This window comes from Mytilus californianus, unplaced genomic scaffold (assembly GCF_021869535.1).
Source record: "Mytilus californianus isolate M0D057914Y unplaced genomic scaffold, xbMytCali1.0.p SCAF_13, whole genome shotgun sequence".
Classification (NCBI taxonomy): domain Eukaryota; kingdom Metazoa; phylum Mollusca; class Bivalvia; order Mytilida; family Mytilidae; genus Mytilus; species Mytilus californianus.
Window position 1 is genome coordinate 9,537,741 of NW_026262615.1, and position 17,264 is coordinate 9,555,004.

General features: G+C 32.3%; 1 protein-coding gene across 1 annotated transcript in view; it reads right to left on the minus strand.

Annotated features, from left to right (window-relative positions):
- The window catches only part of LOC127723848 (uncharacterized), a 373,964-nt gene that overhangs the window by 110,358 nt on the left and 246,342 nt on the right, over positions 1 to 17,264 (minus strand). The gene's annotated exons all lie outside the window — the stretch shown is intronic.

The following is a 17,264-nucleotide window of genomic DNA, read 5'->3' on the forward strand; positions in this document are numbered from 1 at the left end:
GATAAATCATAAATGCTTGCAAATTTTGGAATTTGTCGGCTTTCAAACTGTTTTGATTCGAGTCTCGTGTAAACAAAACGTGCGTTAAGCATGACAAATTATAAGCCTGTTATCTTTTTTTTTTAAGTTTTCGTAAAAAATTTAGTAACTTTAAAGAGTTACGTAAATATCCTTTATCTTTTTTTTCTTTTGCAAATTCCGCAATGCAAGTTTCTGCATAATCCTTTTTATCTACGAAATCCCAAAAAGACATGAATCCAAATTTGCTATCTCATCTTTGAAATCATAAAAAAATTATTCAAATTCAATTAATTTGAACAATATTTTATCAAACATCATAAAATTAGAAATAATTTAAACTACAAAAGATAAAAAATAAAACATATTTCGTTCGAGATCAACCTATCAAAGGATTGCTACCAGTTTGAGCAAGAAGACATGTTCCGTTGTTATTCTGCGGTTTACATGTTGTAATATACTTTTAGATTATTTACTTTTGTATTTTTCTGTGCTGAGTGTTCTTGCGTTTGTTTGAACTGTATTCCTGTCACGTAGTGTTGTCATTTTAGTGGTATTTTTAACATTGCCATATGAGCTGGAGGTTTTGCTAGCCATACACCAGGTTCAACCCACCATTTTTTTCTTAAAATGTCCTGTTCAAAGTCAGGAATATGGCAGTTGTTATCAGACAGTCCGCTGCTATGTTTGTTGGCGTTTGCTTTTGTTGTAATTCAGTGAATATGTTGTTCCGTTGTTTTCCTCTCGTTCTCGGTTTTAATTTTTAACCCGGATTTGTTTTTGCTTAATCGAATTATGACTATTGAACAGCAGTATACTATTGTTGCCTTTATTTACCCGTCGTGAGAACATGAGTGTTGAAGACCCATTGGTGGCCTTGGGCTGTTTTTTGCTCTTTGGTCAAGCTGTTGTCTCTGTGACACATTCCCCATTTCCGTTCTAAATTTATCATAATCCATATTCTTCTCTTTATCAATTATCATTTACAATGCTCTGAATACATCTTTTCAAAAACTGTTTTTAATATTTAAACAATCTTGTATGATATACTGAATACCATGTTTAAAAGTTTATTTCTATCAATATCAGACTTCAGAATACTTTGCCACTCATTATCTCTCTGAAAAATCCTTCTTATCCATGATGATTTTAGTGCCATAGTAAAACTATAAAGATCTATCATTTTAAATCCACCCTCCAAATATTCTTTAATCAATAGAATTAATCTTTAATCTTCTGCACTCTATGTATAGAAGAGTTCCATACAAATGTATAAAAAATTTCATTAATTTTTTGAAATACACTGTCTGAATTCCGAAGGATTAAGCAAAGATATAATAAAGTGGTTAAAAATAGATAAAACAAGAGTTTTTTAACACAGTTATTCTACTTAATACTGTAAGGTTTCTTTTAACAACTGCTTCATGATGTTCTAAATCTGTATAATTTATCATTATAATTGCTGTTGACAATATTTTCTAAGTCCACATCAGTGTTTGAACAGTTGTCTCTCCCCATGAAATGTTTACATCCGGACAAAATTCCCTTGCTATATTTTTCAAATCCAAATTACTTGTGTTTTTGAAAAACAATATATTTAAACCAGAGTTTTTTGCAAAGCAGTCCAATTCAGATAAGGATACATATAAAAAAAAATTCACTACCATCTGAAATCAATGAAGTGTCATCAATAAACTGTGACGACTTATGCTTAACTTGAGTAACTTCAATACCACAAATTTCCTTAGTTCCTTTTAACTTGAGTGCAAGAATCTCAGCACATAGGATGAAAAGATAAGATAAAAGCGTATCACCTTGCCAGCAGCCCCGGCCTATGTTAAAACAATCAGAAAGGTTACTCGCCTGTATAACTGCAGACTTGATATTATTATAAAATCCAGTTGATAATTGATTCCCCACAATTAAAAAAAACTTAAAAACATTTAGCAAGAAATCCCAAGAAATAGAATCAAAAGCTTTTTCGAAATCAATTAACAACAAGAGCCCAGGTATTTCATGATCTTTTTGTATATTGCATAATATCATATAGAAGCCTGATATTTTCTCCTATGTACTTCCCCCTAATAATATAAAGTCTGATGAAGATTAATAAGTTTGTCAAGGACACTCTTAAATCTGTTGGCAATTACTGCAGACCAGATTTTAGTTGCAGTGTTTAATGACGATACTTATTTCCTTTTGGAAGACAAGTAACAATTCCTTGGTTTTGTGTTACTGACAGTACTCCCTGTTCTGAGCCATAATTTAAAGATTCAACCACAAAACAATGGAGATCTTTCCAAAATGATTTTAAAAATTAAGTCGAATAGCCATCAGAGTTTTATATTTTTTAGTACTTGTCCGGCCTCTTTGACTGTGGTTCTACCCTCAAAGCTCTCCTTCCCATCACTCGAAAGTATTGGACAATTTACATTATTAAGAGTTTCATTCAGATCAGCTACTGAATTTGAGCTATCTTCCTTTCTAAATAAATTTCCTTAAAAAGTTTTTTCTTCTTTTACAATATGGTTCTGAACAGTAAGTATTACCTCTTTATCTCTTTTGGAATAATTTGAATACTTTCGCGTGACGCACAGTTCATAATTCTATTGTGGTGTAAATGAGGAGTGTCCGTTGTTATTCTGTGGTTAACATATTGTAATGTGCTATTATATTATTTATTTATGTATGTCTCTGTCCTGAGTGTTTTTGCGTTTAGTTGTAATGTATTCCTGTCACGTAATGTTGTCGTTTTAGCGGTATTTTTAACATTGCCATATAAGCGGGAGGTTTGGCTAGCCATAAAACCAGGTTCAACCCACCTTTTTTTCTTAAAATGACATGTACCAAGTCAGAAATATGGCAGTTCTAAGTATGTTGGCGTTTATTTTTGTAACAGTTCAGTGTATATGTTGTTCCATTGTTTTCCTCTTATAGTTGATTTGTTTCCCTCGGTTTTAGTTTGTGACCCGGATTTGTTTCAGATAAATCGATTTATGACTATTGAACAGCGGTATACTACTGTTGCCTTTATTTAGTCATAGCATTTTTCGACTCTAGTCCACAAAAATAATTTGTTGGTTTTTTCTCTTTCCTCTTTTCATTGAACACGTGTTCTGACTATTTCCCCTTTAACTTCTCAATACATAATTGTTCAAGTTCAATTTGTTTGCTCTCAAGTTCAGTTATTGAAAGTTTGTCAATATCATCCTCTAACTGTTTGATTTTATTTCGTAAATTTGTTTCCCTTTTTTCAGATTCCCTCTTTTAGTTACTGGAACATGTGAAATAAGAAATACTTTTTCCTGATTTCCATCAATAAAAGAAAAAGTTAGTGATTATTCCTAATTTTTTATTTTCATTATCAATCTCATCAATAGTATCGAAATTATAAACAAGTGCACAATATTGCTTTTTGATTTCACTAATCTTTTGTTTAACTGTTTTTATATATTCTATATCATACAGTAAGGAGTTGTTGAACTATTCTATTAAAAGGATTAAATTCCAGTTCAAGTAGTACCATAGAATGATCTGAACGAAAACTTTGATGTACTTCACAATTTTTTGAAACTATTTTAAAACATTTTATCTGTAAGAAGAAAGGAGTCCAATCTAGCCTGTTTAAATGGAGTTTTTTTCCCAAGTATACCTTTGTACATTGGGATAAAGCTCCCTAAATGGATCTATTCAACGTCTTTCTGAAATGTATTCTAAAATATTTTCTCTAGCCTTAGTGTTATTAGTATGCTTGTAGTTACACTAATCTAAACACGGGTACAAGATTTAAATCACCACAAATCATGTAACTTTCATTTTCAAAATCATCAACAATGCTCATGATATTGTCAAAAAATCCAGGACTATCAATATTTGGATTTTGGATAAATCCTGCTCCAATAGCTGAACCTTTCTTGTGGCTCATGGTAGGTAAAATTCGTGATCGCGATTAAATGAATGAATGAATGAATGAATGAGTGAATGAATGAATGAATGAATGAATGAATGAATGAATGAATGAATGAATGAATGAATGAATGAATGAATGAATGAATGAATGAATGAATGAATGAATGAATGAATGAACGAATGAGTGAATGAATGAATGAATGAATGAATAAATGAATGAATGAAAAAATGAAAGAATGAATGAATGAATGAATGAATGAATGAATGCATGAATGAATGAATGAATGAATGAATGAATGAATAAATGAATGAATAGTGCTAACCTCAACGCTCAAAACTGACACTATACAAGGAATAATAATATACAAACCTTATTACCAGGTAGTAAAACCCTCAAGCAGTTATAATCTTTATAAACGGTTTTCTTGTTTCCAAATCTCTATATTTCTGGTATATATTCATCATCTGAATGATCTGTGCACTTTCAAAATAGTTGAACATAATCTTATCTGAATGAAATTACAATGATTATCTACGATAATAATCACACATAGTGTGAACAAGCACAGTTAATGGTATTTTAAATCAGCTATATATAGATCGTAACTAAAACAAATATGTATTTTTATACCAAAACGAAAACCTATAAAAAAAATCCTCATACCTTCGTTGTACTATACAATAAAGTCGCTGATTTTCATAATAAACTTATTACTTTAGTAGGATGAAAATCCGTTCCATTAATTTAGTTTAAATATTATAAAAGTAAATACGAAACGAAATAATAATATGCATACTAATTAAGTAAATCAACCCCTTGTATAATATTAGTATTTAACACTACAGGGTAGAGAAGACTTTGTTAATAGGGAGAATCAGATTTGGGAACAATTTAATTCTTTGAGAAAAAAAAAATTGTGGGTTCTGTAAATATTTGAAAATGACGAATTTGACAACAATTTAGTTAACCTAATGACTTTGCTATATTCAAGGATGAAATATGAGTGTCTCAACCCATTAACAACATGTATTAGCGGTCTTAGATTTGCCAGTATAGACTTCTGATCTGTAATTTTACCGAATGCGTTCCCTTCCCGAATGTTGAAATTTTGTTGATTGGCATAACTGATGATTCTTGCATATATAACAGGAGACACATACCCTGTCATACAGTTTAAAAACATTCAGAAGCAGATGAATAGCTGATGTGATGTTGACCTGTTACTTTTGATCTAAAAATCTATAAGATCCTTTGAAACGATTTTCAAAGATATAAAACTGAAATGTTGAGGACCAAACACCTGGACGGCATTCATCATATTACAAACCGTGTAAAACTCGACTTAAATATGTGTAAATGGTATGCTGCATTATTCTTTGTTTCACAGACTTATAAGAAGGTACGAAGAAGTTATTACAGACGGAAACACCATTTTCAACTCGGTTATCTAAGAAAAAATATATCCTAAAAATGTGAAAAAAATATTTCCACATTAAAATGAATATGCAACACACTGTATTGATTTTCATTCAGGTGTCGTGAACTAATATCATGGTTCCATCAAGGCCTAAAGCACTTCCGTAACCAATACATATTCTGAAGTCTGCGGTATAGATTGGTTGTAATGCAGGCTATTCTTCAATGACAGAGAAAAAAAAAGAAGAAATAGTTGTATTTTGGTAGAATTCTTTACAAAAAGATTAAAGATATCAGTTAATGCAATATTTTCCACAAATCTGTGCCGAAAACAATACCTAATTACTTCAAAGATAAAACTACACCTGTCACTCCATATTACTACACTCAACCTATTGCATCAAAGATTTTCATTCACAATAAGGTATTGAGACCTTTACCCAGAAGGATGTAGAGTCCAAAACTTCCGAGTGCCTCAATAAAGAACTTTCTACATCACGACAGTTCTACAGCAGAACATTTTGATACAGTTCTATAATAGATCGGATTATGAAAGTTGGGTCCTAGATAGAAATTCTGACAGTTCTAACCTAGAACATAGCCTACTAGTTCTACCGTAAAATATGTTTGGCTATTTCAGATTGTTACCTTAGCACTGAGTGTGGATTCGCATGGCGGATGATGCATTCTTAACAAGAAACATTTACCGTATCGACCTACCCTGTCACACCTTATGGAGTTTTTGCGAAACCCCCTATTTTTTACATTTAACCTCGATTTGTATCTTCTTAACGAATTTGTGAGATTTAAACATTGGTGAACTACCGTTTCCGCTAATTATTTTACTATTGAATAGTTCTACGACAGATTATTCTGACAGGTCTATAGATAATTTAGAATCGCTTCCAATTAAACCAGTATCATCATTTCTTTCTTTCCGTCAATAAAAGGTGTTCCTAATTTTTTCACCTAACACATTACGATTCCTTCATCATTTTCCCTTTACGTATTTCTTTTTATTTTTGTGACTTGATTTTCAACATTTATTTTCAATTTGTAATGGATAATTTGTTGAGAAGTCTGATCTCTTTATTTCAATTGTTAATACTTGAAAAACGTTCACATCAAATATTTAAATAGAAAACAGTAAACTACTAGCAAAATATAGTTTTTCAGACATCGGAAAATGATTGATGAGTTTGTTTATAAGGTTATTTATTTTACAAACGTATTTTGACACTTTCCCGGTATCTGTAAGAACATAACAATAAATAGGAAAGTTAAAGAATTGCGCAAACCGTAAAGGAAGTACTTGTATGAAAATCACTTACCTCAATCAAAAGCTTACTTTGTAATCATTTTTCTACTGTAGATTAAACTGAAGCTGTTCATTAATAAATAGATAGGCAATTACAATCATATATTCAAATTTAATTCCCTATACATTAGTACTATAGCAAGATATTAAATATGTATCCCTATATGGCATGAAATGCTGTTTTCGAATAGTATAGTAAGTAAATTAGTACAAACGATACGTATGTGAAAAATTGAGAATGGAAATGGGGAATGTGTCGAAGAGACAACAATCCAACCAAAGAGCATAAAAAGCCGAAGACCACCAATGGGTCTTCAACACAGCGAGAAAATCACACACCAGGTACTTATTTACTTCACATGAGTAGTGTTTACAATAAACTATGTAATGAAATTGAAGTCACACTTTCTCTATACTCTCCTTTAAATCATAAGTAGGTATTCACAAACGATTTTTAAGAACCGATACGATATATTTGAACGTCTTATTGATTTTTAAAATGTGATATTATGTATATAAGATCATATTCATTGGAGGTTTTCTAGCCAGATATCCAACCATGTTTAACCCACCGTTTTTTTCGGAAAATTTATTGTTCCAAGTCTGTAATTTGATAGTAGTTTTCTATATGTTCCGTTGGTTGACTTAGCTGAGCGTTTCATTTTGTCAAGGTATATGGCCTCACCCTTTTTTTAATGTACCTTTCAGTTCGCTATTTCTCTTAATACTTGATTATTCAAATATAATTTACTTTTATGTACGCTCCTTTGTAATTCATATGCTGCTTAAAAGTTGGGTAAAAAAAAAAAATTCCGAAAAAAAAAACATTCATCCTCCAGTGTTATACTCATTTTTTTCATTTCATTTTGAAACGCTTTATTGTCCATTGAATTTATTGTTAAATTCATAAATTTAGTCGTCAGTGTATAACAATACCAATAAAATGTATCATCAGTCATCAATAAGACGTTTTAACAGTTTTATAATTTAGAAGATTGAGATGACTCCTAGGTACAAACACTAGTTTACATTTAATTCATGTTGACATTTTAAACAAAAACAAATGTATGATGTAGGGCTAGGGATATAAGTCATTTTCAAGATATCTATTTGTATACATGTGCTCTTTATTTAATGTTTAATTTCTCTACTTTGACTTGTTAAGTAAAAGAATTCAATCTAAATAGCATAGGGTGAAGTAATGGTATAATGCTAGCTTCTTTGAAATCTTTTTTCAAAAGGCCTACAACTAAGCATGCTGCATACGTGGAGCATCTGAGCACATCGTGTTCTTAAAAAAATTGACTGACTGTTAGAAAAACACGTCAATTAACGGGAAATATAGTTTGCCAATCAAAAAAGAAAGCATATAGATGATGTCTGTTTCAGAGTGCCCGGAGAGAACATCTGACCTTCGGTAGGAAAACTGACAATCCTAGTCAATTAAGATTGGAGTCGAGTGCACCTGCCCCGTGCGGGATTCGAACTCACAACCTCAGTGTTGACTGTCTAGAGATACAGTAGTTGGATTACATAGACCACTCGGCCACCGAGGCCCCGAGAGATCACTAAGATATATTATAAATATGTGTACAGTGTATGATGTATTGCGTTAGGATTGCGAAAAAAAATACTTTGCAAAGAACCATACTTCTTCATTTTTGTATTCAAATGGAGTTGAATTTTATACCATACTTTCTCAAAACAGCAGGCTTTAAGGTTCTCTATTGCACGTTCATATATTTCCTAATATTCCACTCAGTAGCTTACATTTCAGCAAGTGTTTGCATCTCGAACAAGCAAGAATTTAAACTCAAAGGTCTGCTCTTTTCCTTGAAATTGACAATGAATGCCGACTTAACTGTTAATACATAGGATCTTTACAAGAGGGTACGTTTTTAGTTTTCTAATTATCAATTTCTCATTCCTAAGTCGATACGTGTCCTCTTCCCAATTGTATATTGTTAACATACATCAGTCGATAAACACTGGATGTTTACATTATAAACTTTATAAACAGGAGTACGGCCATAACATTAGATACTCTTCCAGGGATATTGGACGAATGTCATAAACACATTAGGAGTACCTCGGTCATGATACGGGTGTGTTGACCGATAACGATGTTTTCGTATCCGAACACAAGAGAGACATGTTAAGTTGCTTATAACTGGAGATGCAAGAAATGTCGTTTGTAAATTTTTTGATTGTTTCCTTATGCTCTTTTGTGCCCTTTTTGACCGAGAAAGGATAAGCTGGAGGAACGATGAATGCATAGAAAGAAACCATGACTAGGCATCGAATCTCGCTCAGTTCGAAGCTCATTCGATTCTGTACGACTTAAGTCGTTCTTGTGTGAATAATCAAATAAGATTTACGAGTTTTGAAACCTCGGTTAACTTCTTCAGAGTATCATTTACACGGTAGCCAGAACGTTGCTGCTGACATAATACTAGTATAACTGTTTTAACGTGAACAACCCTCATTCACTCACAGCATTTTTACCAATGATATTGACACAGGATTATTAACAAAATTAACTAGATAAGAGTATAAATTGATAAATAAGCATATACCAACTAAGTCATTTTATAACAATTATAACACAAGAGAGGCGAAGAATACCAAACGGACATTCAAACTCACACAAAAACAAACTAATAAGCCATGACCAAAAAATAAAAAGACAAACAGACAAACCACAGTTTACAAAATGCAACATAGAAAACCAAAGACTGAGCAACGAAAACCCCACTAAAACTGGGAATGATCGTATGTGTTCTAGAAGGGTAAGCATATCCTGCTCCACATGTGTCACCCATCGTGTTGCTCGTGTTAGTGATATGTCTAAGTCGGTAGGTCAAATTCGGGGGAAGGGGATGGAATTGTAGTTACGACAATTGGAATATATCCGTGGTCATCTGTGAAACACATATTCCATAACGGTCAACCAACTCGTGATGGCGTCCGTGAAATTTAAGAAGGGATGATTTCAACTTCACCGTTTAAAACTCTTAGTTTAATAGCTTCCTTGTGAGCAAGAACCCTCTATGAAACCAATATTCACCTTAGTATCGTCATATAAAATATGATATCTGACCCTGCAATATGTAAACTGATGTCCATTTTGTTATAGAGAAAGTCAAAATAAATGTCAATGCATGGGAAATAATAGAACGGAATCCTAAAGAGCCGAAGCTCGTTGTTTTCCAGGAATGGAAGTTATTTAGATCTTCGTTAACTTAAAATATATTTCTGATATTCAAAATAAATCTTCAGAGTATAAAACTTTAAAGACTTTTTTTAAATTTTTGTAATGATTTTCCTTTCATGTTCCCTGTGTTGTACCTAATTATACGTAGGCATAATATTAGGATCAAGTTAACCATCTACTCACTAAAAGGAGTAATTAGCCTACTAGAAAATGATCTTTAATAAAGTTCATCAAGATTTATGTTATAAGTCATTGGATACACACGTCTTTTTTGTAGTGGGATTGATCGTATATTCATTGTAGCTTTAACTGGTATGCCAGAAAAAAAAAAAACTATATAAACCTTTTGATTGCGTGTGTTTTTCGTTTGCTAAATACTATATGTAGAATTGTATGAGAAAAAGTAAATGGTAAACTAGAAAAAAATTCAAGGTATGTATAGTAACTCTGTAGTCTTATCTTTTTTCTTTTTTTTAATCGTAAGGGTGTGGTCGCTAAGGAGTGATTTCGATAACAATATGTGATTTTATATTTCAAACCATTCTATTAGATGAAATAGAATTACAAACAAAAATCAGTGTTTTGTTCATATCCCAACATTTTTTCTTTCCCTTTGTTGATTACCATGAACACATCTTTTTTTATCTCATCTACTACGAATCAATAAAAAAATGACTAAAATAACAATGAAGCAAAAACTATCCATCGAATAGATTTTCACTCCTCATGTATGACAACTAAAATGTATAATTATCGAACAAATGTTCTTGATTTTTTCCCTTTTCTTATCAAAATTTTATTTCTAAATAGTTCAGATTAATTTTGATTATATTTTTGTTTGCTAATAGATAATGTGTTAAAGGAAGATTTTGTTTTTTTTGGTATACAAAACAATTATAATGGTTTATGATAAATCAATTGTACTCGTCCAAATTCATTTTTGAGATGAGTCTTAAATAGCATTGCCTGTAAACTGAAAGTATTTTTCATTTTTTCCATTATCATATAGAAAACAATGATGTTAAAAAAAAAAAAAAACGCTTGCTAACCAACATTTCTGGATCCGTCTTGTATTTCTTTTAAGTTAGGTGAAAAATATTTTTTTTTAATTTCAATTAAACAATTCAAGATTAACCCCGCTATTTGTATTGACGATATAACTGTAATATTTGCCACATGATATGTAATAAGTATAATGAATGAATTTTGATTATTTGGCGCGTTTCTGTCGCAAATTGATAATAAACTGCGCCGTATAGTTAACAGAAGCTTTATTAAATAAGGTATCCCTACAGGTCTATCCCGTAGTACTGTATTCAAATTATAACAATTCGAACATGGGAATTATAACGAATACGCTTGAACTTCTAATTCTAACCACAACATCATCATAGAAACTATCAAGTAACGACAAAAAGTAAAAATACTTATTTTTTTTAGAATATATTACAATATCAAAGTATAACATGAACATTTTTCAAGGAGACGATGTCTTAAACAGTTAAATTAAAAACTTTGAAATCTTTAAGTGATATTTGTTTTTATCAATAATTTTCATAATTTATGATTTTGATAAACTTAATGTGTGTAATATTACAAAAACATCAACTGAGTTAACACAGTTAATTTGTTGTAGATGCATAGAAGAGAAATGGCACGCAATGGATAATAATCATTTTCTCACATTTGATTAGTATCTGTGACAAAAATGTAGCCAAGACATGCAGCGGAAAAAACTGCGAATATTGTGTTGAATATTAGTAAATACGACACTGTATCTTTATTCGATGGAATAACGACTCAAATAAATACTGTTTGTTAATAATGATGACTTCTTGGTGCCATACGGACAATTCAACCTAACAAAAATCAAGTTTCAGCAAGTTCAGTAAGTTTTCATCTTTATTCGATATCGCGTTACGTCCTATAGAAATGTTTTTACTTGTTATTTTTTTTTTTTGATAACACATATAATTATAGTAATATACACTTATCAGGAATCAAATATATCGGTGTAATCTTCCTTAAGTGTTTACATCAGTTATATTTTTAGCTAAGAAACATACACTTTTTCAAGCAAGATACAAAGGTCTACTTTCTATAATCGTTTTCCTACAAATTGAACACTGTTTCACTTTTAACTTGTCGTCATATTTTTTGCACCAGCAATCATGCATGCATGGCAAAAATGTTACTTCTACTGGATTATCAAAACATATCTAACACAGATATTTGTCACCCATGCTGTTCCCTGGTTTTTTATTATCTTTTCCAACGTTCTTATTTTTCTGAAAAGAATAAAAAGAATAATTAAAAAAATAGATGTCTAAATTTGTCAGAACTCATCGATATTTATTACGACTTAAATTTTATTTTTTGAGCTTACTCAGTGTGTATCTTCGTTTTGTAATAATTTGTAAAAGTATGAACGTTTACGATAATGAAAAAGAAATAGCATTGATTAATGATGTGCCAACAAACAGAATGATGCAGATTGGTTTGAGATTTGGATAGACACTATCTGGCTTATTGCAGTTGGTCCAATCTACAATTTGTAAGATACCCGTTTGCATGGAAGTTTAGACGAAACTTACTCTCTTGTACCTACGTATGAACTCGGCGTTCAATTTCATAAAAAGTTACCGAAGCATAGCATGTTGCTGACAAAAACTCTTATTTTCGGGCACTATTGTATGTACCAATAATTTATTTTATAAAGCATAGCTGCTTTTTCAAATGTTTTTGTCCTACAACTTTATCACTTCCAACATTTGACTTTAAAACTGTTTAGGCTCTCTCGCATTATTCATTAAAAAAATATTAACCATGTTTCTTGCTCATGAAACATATGTTTGATTGTATCTGTGTTAAATCTCAATCAAGATACTTTTCGGTCATATAGCTCTTCAACTAGTTCTTATACAAATTTGGCTTTCATATTTTTGGCTTTGAGCAAAACCTGATGAAATATATTTGTTTTTATTTTTCATATGCATTCAGAAGCTTGCAGTTCAGTGTTGGCGTTGGTTCATGTCTGTCATGTTTGTTTTTCGTAAATTATTTTATTATAAATTAGGCCGTTAGTTATCTCAATTAAATTGTTTCACTTTTTTATGTCGGAGGGCCTTTATTGCCGACGGTCGCCTGTAATGTTATTGTTTAAATCGACTTCTTTTGAACTCCGGTGGATAGTTGTCTCGTTTGGCAATTATACCACATCTCTTAATTAGTATAATGTATACCATGTTAATCTTACATTGTTACCAGTTTGATGGAGCTGATTAGAATAAAATGAACGCATTACTGGTTTCAGTAGGTTTCAACATTAACCCAGGTCTAACCGTTATAAAAGAGGGACGAAAGATACCAGAGGGACAGTCAAACTCATAGATCGAAAACAAACTGACAACGCCATGGCCAAAAATAAAAAGACAAACAGACAAATGATAGTACAGATGACACAACATAGAAACCTCAAGACATAGCAACACGAACCCCACCAAAAACTGGGGGTGATCTCAGGTGCTCCGGAAGGGTAAGCAGATCCTGCTCCACATGTGGCACCCGTCGAGTTGCTTATGTTATTACAAATCCGGTAAATAGTCTAATTCGGTAAGTCACATTCGTGAAAAGGGAAGGGTATTGTAGTTACGACATAAGGAACATATCCGATATCATCTGTGAAACGGTTATTCCATAACGGTCAACCAATTCGTGATGGCGTCCGTAAAATTTACGAAGGGATGATCTCAACTTCACCATTTGGAACTCTTGGCTTGATAGCTTCCTTGTGAGCAGCAATCCTCTATCAAGGAAATCATGATAGGAAACACAAGCCCGGGAATATCGTATCAATTGGGAGATATATACTCCGTATGCAGGCGCTGCTGGAATGTTGCTACATAGAAATGGAAAGTTCACAATTGGGAAGCTGAAATCATCTCTTTTGTCGTAAAGTTTTGTTTTCAACCGACCCTCATTGTCAATTTCTAGATGTAAGTCAAGATATGAGGCAGACTTAACTGTATCTGTAGTATCCTTTATTTCTAGTTCGATGGGATAGATTCGTTCAACATAGTCACCAAATTTTGTATTATTTAGTGAACGAACATCATCTATATAGCGGAACGTAGAGTTAAAGGATATTGCTAACTTCTTGTCTTTCTTCCTAAGAAGTTCCTGTATGAAGTCAGCCTCATAATAATAAAGAAACAAGTCGGCAAGAAGAGGGGCACAGTTTGTTCCCATTGGAATTCCGACAGTCTGTTGAAAAACACGTCCTCCTAACGTAACAAATATGTTGTCAATCAAGAAATCAAGCATCTTGATAATGTCAGTTTCAGAGAATTTTTTGTTTGAATCAGAGTGATTCTTTACAAAGTAGGATTTATCCCTCCCCAAGACAAGATAACTGGTTCGCTGCTGGATCCCAATAATTGTCACATTATCCTGTTGTGTCTGTTTGGGTTGTTAAACCAATTTTGTCAACATAACGGAACTATAAACAACTGTCATACAAGGGGGAGATTTATCCAGCAATAAAACCACGTTCAACACACCATTTTCTCCGGAAAATGCCTGTTCCAAATCAGGAATATGACAAGTTTTTTTTCACTCGTTTCGTTGGTTGATAACGTTTGATTTTGTCAGCTTTTATGGACTTCAACTTTTTATACGGCCGCAATGTTTTTGTATGGCGAAATCGTCGTTGTCGTCGTACGAAGACATTAAGTTTCCAGACAATAAGTTGAGTATAAGTGTGTGGATGTCAATGAAATTGTACCACAAGGTTCCATTCCTGAAAGGAAGGTCGGGCTTGATTTTGAGGGTGATGGCCCGAACCGTTTAAAAATAAGAGCCCCAAAAGGGTAAAATAACAAGTCTATGGATCTCTATGAAATTGTAACACAAGGTTTTCATCTTAAAAAAGGAAGGTAGGAATTGATTTTGGGGGTTATTGTAATAACCATTTAGGAATTAGGAGCCAAAAGCACTACTTTTCTTATACTTTGTATAAATTGCTTATTTTTTGACCAATTTCAATGGGATTTAATTAAAATTCACTTGGAAACTCAAAATATACCCCAAACGACACTTACCAAGAAGGAAATCCTAGATTATCATAGGTCTGTTCTATGTTCCTTTGGAATTTCAACCAAATATGAAAAACTGGATCTTTCGTCACTGTATTGGATGCCTAAACTACATAAGTGTCTTTATAAACAGCGTTATATTGCTTGGACTTCCAAGTGCTCCACGAAACTTCTTTCTAAATTACTAACATCAATTGATTGTATCAGCAATCAAACCCGGGCTTCAAAGTTATTTTGAAACTACCTATTGCAGAGGTGGCGTGAATCAGATGTGGAAACTAAAAAATTCTAAAGATCGTTAAGAGTACATACAATCTAACACTCTTTCATCTTGCAATAGTATTTAAACATTTGAATTCTCTACACTTTACACAAGTATTCCTTATTCCAAACTTTAAGACAAATTGAAAGAGCCTGTCCTGCTTTGTTTCATAAAAAAGAATGACCAACGTAGATACAAGTCTAGTCTTAGGGTGGGATACATCGTACTTTGTAAAAAATTAATCGGATTCAAACAAAAAAGTCTCTGAAATTGACATTATCAAAATGCTTTTGATTTCGTGATTGACAACATATTTGTTACGTTTGGAAGATGTGTTAATCAACAAACAATCGGCATGTCCGTGGGAACCAACTGTGCATCTCTTCTTTTCAACTGATTCCTTTATTCCTATGAGGCAGACTTCATACAAGAACTTCTTAGGAAGAAAGAAAACAAGTCAGCAGTATCCTTTAACTTCACATTCCGCTATAAAAATGATGTTTTCTCACTAAATAATTTAAAATTTGGTGACTATGTTGAACGCATCTATCCAATCGACCTTGAGATAAAGGATACAACAAATACAGTTAAGTCTGTCTAGTGTCTTGAATTACATATAGAATTTGATAATGAGGGTCGGTTGAAACAAACTTTATGACAAAAAAAGATAATTTCAGCTTCACAATTGTGAACTGTTCATTTCTATGTCGCAACATTCCAGTAGTAGTGCCTGCATACGGAATATTTATGTCCCTGTTGGCACGATATTCAAGGGCTTGTATTTCCTATCATGATTTTATTGATAGAGGGTTGCTGCTCACAAGGAGGCTATTAAACCAAGAGTTGCAAGGGATGAAGTTGAAATCATACCTTCGTAAATTTTACGGACACCATCACGAGTTGGTTGGCAGTTATGGAATATCTGTTTAACAGATGACAACGGATATGTTCCAATTGTCGTAACAATAATCCCGTCCCCTTTCCCCAAACTGTGACCAACCGAATTAGACTTATCACCGGGTTTGTACTAACATGAGCAAGACGACGGGTGCCACATGTAAAGCAGGAGCAGCTTACCTTCCGAAGCACCTGAGATCACCTCAAGTTTTTGATAAGGTTCGTGTTGCTTTTTTTTTTAGTTTTCTATGTTTTGTTATGTGTACTTTTGTTTGTCTGTTTGTCTTTTTCTTTTTTAACCATGGCGCTGTTAGTTTTTTTTCCATCTTATGAGTTTGCATATACATTTGGTATCTTTCGCGTCTCTTTTGAAATCTTGGGGTTCTTTACTATGGTGTATTTCGATTTTTGGATTTTGGGCCCCGTTTGTAAATTAGTCCACACTGAGATACAAAGGGTTCAAAATTATACTTTGTCTGATTGCTTAAAAAAATGAATTATTGGGCTTCTCTGATATGCTAAATCTACCCATGTATTAAGATTTTTTATTTTGGGACCAGTTTTCAAGTTGGTTCAAATCGGGTTCAAAAATTAAACTTAATTTGATTTCAACAAATACTGAATATTTTGGGTTCTTTGACACTACTACAGAGCAAACAATTAAAATTTCATTAAATTTCCATTAGAAAATCATTAACAAACCATTAAATCTCATGAATCCATTAAAATCACCCATTACTTTTTGTCAGAAAATGAATAATAGTTTTGTAAAATATGCCATTGAAATAAAGATTAATGGCAAGCATCAATGAAATTATCATTATTTTTTCATTAATTTGACTGAAATAGTCCTCTCCTCAATTGATTAATGGCCATTAAGATAATGATTGGTATTATTTTCTGAAGAAAACAAAGTAAAGCCCATTGAAGAGATAAATAATATTAAACTATTGACCATTAAATTAAGTAAAATCAATGTTATGACCTGTTTTATTTTTAATGGCCTATATATAATTGCCCATAACTTTACATAGCTTATATATAAATGCCCATTACTTGACATGATTTATTTTTTTTATTTTAATGCCCATTAACAAAACCTGATTTATATATCAGTGTCTATTACTTCACATGAT